Source organism: Babylonia areolata, chromosome 8 (genome assembly GCF_041734735.1).
Source record: "Babylonia areolata isolate BAREFJ2019XMU chromosome 8, ASM4173473v1, whole genome shotgun sequence".
Classification (NCBI taxonomy): Eukaryota; Metazoa; Mollusca; class Gastropoda; order Neogastropoda; family Buccinidae; genus Babylonia; species Babylonia areolata.
The window spans coordinates 25334914-25340617 of record NC_134883.1 but is presented as its reverse complement, the minus strand read 5'-3'; positions in this window follow the sequence as shown (position 1 = coordinate 25340617).

The following is a 5704-nucleotide window of genomic DNA, read 5'->3' as shown; positions in this document are numbered from 1 at the left end:
GTATATTCATATCTAAATTCTTGTTGTTGTTGTCGTTGTTACTAGGCATTAAGATTGATTTGGAATATTATGACATTTTCAGTTATGCTTAAGATACATTATTCATCTCATTCGGCGCGATTTTGATGAACTAAATGAGAACATATGTCATGTCTTCTTCTTCATCTTCTTGTAGCTTCTGCTGCTCTTTTTGTAGTTGTTAATTATGACAGTTTGTGATTTATAATGGAATTTTACACTTACAACAGTATGCTGTTCGCCCCATGCGTGATTTAAACAATCTAATTTTTCAATAGATAAAATTACACTGTGAAATTAAACAAAGTAAAATGAAATGAAATTGAACAGTACGAAATAAGATTAAGAAAAAAAAGAAAAAAGAAAAAAAGACGTTGATTTTGTCAAGACGCGGCACAGTGATCAGGGGAAACAAACCATGACATCTTTCACGTACTTTTACTGCTTACTTCCCCTGGTCCATCATCTACATTTTCGAAAGACGTGGAACCATGAAATGTGTTTTATATCATATTAATTTATTTCGTTTTATTTGCTTCTTATTATTGTTCATCGTTGGTAAAATTTTGTATAAAAATCCACTTTGATAATAGAACACATACATTTGCAGACAGAAAAAAAAATAGTCACCCGGGCGCCTTTTTGAATTTTGTAACACACACACACACACACACACACACACACACACACATATATATATATATATCTGTGTGTGTGTGTGTGTGTGTGAAACGACCAATGCCGAAACATATGAGTTCACATGGGACGAAACTCCACTCACGTCAGACAGAACAAAATAATGTGCCTTTCCGTTTATATATATAAAAAAAAAAAAAAAAAAAAAAAAAAAAAAAAAAATCATACGGCTCTCTTTTAGTTTTTGAAGGGTTCTAGTGCCTACCTTTTATCTATTTACTTATGCATTTATTCATAATTTTTTTTTTTCCAAAAGACATTTTTGTGTTGGTGGAAGAGATTTTACTTGCATCTATTTTTCTCCATTTTGTGACTGTAATAATCATTCACTCAGAAGATAATTGATTTTCATAAGAAATGTTTACCCCCCTCCCCCGAATACTATGTTGTTCATTTCACTGATTTGGCTAACCACCACACCATGATATTCACTGAAAACAAAGAAACAAAACAAAATAACACAAATGACCACTGAAAAACAAAAAAGACAACCTGACCTCAGGGGAGGAAACTAACATTTCTTTGTTTATTGTTTATCTTGCATCAGTATCGTTTTTACCTCCCTTGTACTCACAAGGATCCGTCCAAAGCATGAACTGAACTGCAAAGATCAATCGTTTATTTGCTACACCTTTCTTTCTATATTTATCCGTATCGTTTTCTGCCTAAAATCATCAGTATCTTCGCGGACAGCTTTGTGAAGTCAGAAATGGGGTCTCGAGTTTTCTCTTGAGTGCATTTGGAACTTCGGATGGAAACATCTGCAAGCAGTTCAACATGATAGAAAACTGAACTTCAGTTCAATATATGAAACTTTAACCGTATTCGAAATATTAGAATTTATGATTGTAGCTTAGTACATGGAAAATTTAACTCTAACACTGTGTAAAAAGACGTGGAACTGGAGCCATCTCTGAAAGCTGAAAACTGGGAGTTATAAAAGAGGAGAGTATAGGTGAGGAGGTGGACAGTGGAGAGAGAGAGAGAGAGAGAGAGAGAGAGAGAGAGAGAGAGAGAAGAACGAACGAACGAACGAATCTTTTTCATGAGGGAAGTGGAATAAGCATGTATATGCTTTTTTACATCCAGCCTTCAGGGCAAAAGAAATGAAATCAAAATGTTTACAAGATTAAAAGAAAAAAAAAAGGTTATAGAAAAACATACATGAAATTCAAATGCACTCAATTGCACAGTAACATTTTCAAGTACATAATCATGATACCTACATTCATGACAATAATGTATATGTATATGGTAATGAGAGAGATAGAGTGAGTGAGTGAGAGAGAGAGAGGATGAATGAATGAAGGAACGAAGGAATAAATGAATGATAAATGAATGAATGAATGAATGGATCTTATTTCCGATAGCATTAGAGTAAGCAAACAATTGCTTTCTCCAGCCCTCGAAAGGGAAAAATGTCTAAAGAAAAGGTATGAAGAAAACCCCAAGAAATGAGTAAATGTTAACAAATTCATAGAAAAACGAGAAAAGAAACAACATTATAATAAGCATCATATTTATAAGAGAGAGAGAGAGAGAGAGAGAGAGAGAGAGAAAATAAAGGGTAGGGAGGAGGTGATGTTGATGGACAGGGCGGGTGGGGGTGCGGGGTTGTTTAAGAGGACAAGGAAGGGAAGGGGAGGAGGGGTAGAACACGAGACTCGTCAACCATCCACACCCACACGACGACTGAAGACTGACCATGCAGAAAGACACCATAGAAACAGCAGACAGTGCGACAATGCAAGGCGTCTGGTTGTAGGGGGGGAATGGAGACCAAGGCCAACGCAGGCTTCGTCATTATCCCTACACACAGAGAAAGAGAAAGAGAGAAAGCGACTTCACTTCATTAACCATTATCCACAACCTTCAAACGTTGTCAGCATTCTATCATCTACCTCCCACCACCCTCTTAACCCCCCTTTTTTTTACCCCCCTCCCAACCCCCGCCCTCCACCCCCCTCCCCCCTCAACCCCCCCCCTGACACCCAGTGATAAGAAACTCAAGGGAGAGCTGGACAATACAAGGTCTTCAGAGAAGTCATACTTCCACGGTTGACATCCCCCTCGCCAACAAGTTTCGTTTCGTTTCTTTTCTTCCCGACTGAGGCATGGTCACCGAAACGTCAACAAAGATCAAATGGGCATGGTAAGTAAACAAGCAACAACAACCAATCAGCTCCTCTCCTCTCACCATGACAGACTCTATAGACACCCCGCTGGCGACTCCTTGTCTGTCTGTAGCGTGTCGTGGGTGACTGAATCACTGAGATGTAAACAGTATGCAGGTCAACGAGCGCCCGCCGCCACGCGACCGTTCGTACCCCCCACCCGAGAGGTGTTAGCAGAGACTTGCTGTGCAGCCGGGTGGATGGAAGCCGGGCGTACTCGAGCCCTCTGTACCATGATGCTGGGTGCAGGCAGGGTGCTGTTATGTGTGTGTCCTAGTCCTAGTCCAGTCCACCCGGGGTGTTGGGTCTCGCTGTCTCTTTTTTTAGGGGCTGGGGGGGCCACTGGGTAGGGAGTAGAGTGAGTCAGAATTAAGTCTGGTCGTCTTGCTTGGGTGAAAGGGGGGGAAGGGGGGGGGGGGGGGGAGGGGGAGGGGGAGGGGGTGCAGGAGGGGGAGGGAACTGTTTGACGGTGTGTTAACCCAGGCGTGCTTTGTCACGTGTTCAGAGTTCATTAGCTCTTGAGATCACTATCGAGACGCCCGTTCAGCGTGACTGGATTCTATGGCATCTTCATCGCTTCAAAAAAAAAAAACAAAACAAAACAAAAAAACAACAACAAAACACCAGAGAAAATGAAACGAACAGAACATTTCTAGGGACAATGATTTCTTTGTTTGGTTTATTATTTTTATTTTTTTATATATTGTTTTTTTGGGGATGAGAGTAGAAAACTTTGTGTCCGTGTCTATTTAGCACAATAAGCCATCATAACACTGTGTCAAAATGATCTGCCACTATTTGCAGTTCAGTTCAGTTCAGTTACTCAAGGCCGAGGCGGTGTCACTGCGTTCGGACAAATCCATATACGCTGCAGCACATCAGCTATGCATATGCCTGACCAGCAGCGTAACACACAACGCGCTTTAGCCAGGCCTTGAGGGAGAATAAAATGGAATGAAGTAAAACTTGAGATACAGAAGTGAATAAATAGCAAAGTAATTAAATCAATGAATTGATAAATTTGAAGAGTAGATAAAAAAAAGAAAGAAAAGAAATAAGGTAGAATGAAAGAAATATGTAAACAGAACTAAATGTGCTTCTGTTGTATGTTTATTCGACTGGCTAGTTGCTATGCAAGCCGCGCAGTCTGAGAACACCCAACACAAGACTATTTGCAAAAACGAAGAAGAAGAAGAAGAAGAAAAAGAAGAAGAAGAAAAAGTAGTAATAGTAGTACTTGCCTTAGTAGTAGTTAGTCATTGTTGTTGTTGTGGTAGTGGTAGTTATTTTCGAAGAAAGAAAGAAAGAAAGAAAAAAAAATATTAAAAGAGTGAAAGAAAGTCATCCGTTGCAACTTGTAGCTTGTAAAAGAAAAAAAAAGAAAAAAAAAAGAAAAAAAAGAAGAAGACTCTCTCCCCCCCCCCCCTCCCCCGAACCCCCCCCCCCAAAAACAACAACAACAACAACAACAAAAAACAAAAAACAAACCATCACTCTGTCGTAAACACAGACATGCTTGACTTGGTGGCGACAAGCCTAACATTATCGTGCGGTTTTATTCTTTAAAAAAAAAAAATTCTTTTTGATATTTTTTACATTGCATTTTATTTAGAAAAGAGTACTTTTACTTCATCGCAGTTTTATTTTTCTTCACAGCCTGTTGACGCTGTTAAAAGATAATTTAGGCAATGCACACATAATTGCTAAAAGCTAAAATCAGGATACCGGAAAATTTATTCACCCCCATCCCGCACACACCCCCACCAAAAAAAAAAAAGAAAAAAAAAAAGAAGAAGAAGAAAATAAAACAGAAAATGAATGTGATATCACAGAAGGTTGAAAACGGTGAAGAAACATGAAAACAAAAAACAAACAAACAAACAAAAAAACAACAACAAACAAACAAACAAACAAAAAACAACGGAGAAAAAAAGAAAAAAAAAGGTGAAAGAGAATGGAATGATATCAAATGAATTCCTCAGACAACTTCAATTAAAAACAACAACAACAAAACAACAAACAACTAAAACACTAATAGTCACAGAAGTTAGAAAAACTCATTTGTGTAGGTTTGTACTTTTATTCATTTATTTATCATAGAATGACAATGCTTTTAGAAGGCTAGCTTTGACTTTGCTGTATATTCTATGTTATAAGCTACATTTTATCGTTTTATTCATCTGTATGCGTTATAAATTTCGCTTCTCTTGATTTCTATAACAGAAATGATGATGGTGTTTCTGATTCTGAAAATGAAATTCCAATAGTTTTTATAAGGGTTCATTGCGGAGAAACAGGACATACCCTACCCCCCCCCCCCCTCTCACACACACAAAACACCTGCTCCCCCCGCCCCCGACCCCCTCACCCCGCCCGGCTCTCTCCATCCTCACTTCCCTCCCTCCCCCCTATGGCGGCGGAGACTAGACCAATGGGAACACTTTAAGCAACCCAGTCATTGCGATCCGTTAGCTTTCCAGTCGAACTGAGAAACTGATCAGCTGAACATCTGCGTGACAAACATTCCTGACTTTCACTGAGTAGCCGGTCGTCACCGTTACACCCGCGGCTGCTGCGTAACAAGTATATATAATTCTATATATATATTTAGAGAGTTAATTTAATGTGTACTGTAGTGGTGAACTGAACCACCTATTGGCAGTCCGCTCTTCACCCTTTCACTGCCAAACTCGCATTTATGCAGCAGCTAGGTTGAGGACCCATGTCACTGAAGGGTGACCAGATCATGGGTCTGTTATCCATGAACCTGCTGCTCTTTATGTTCGGTGGTAGGATAGGTCATTATTTCTACACAC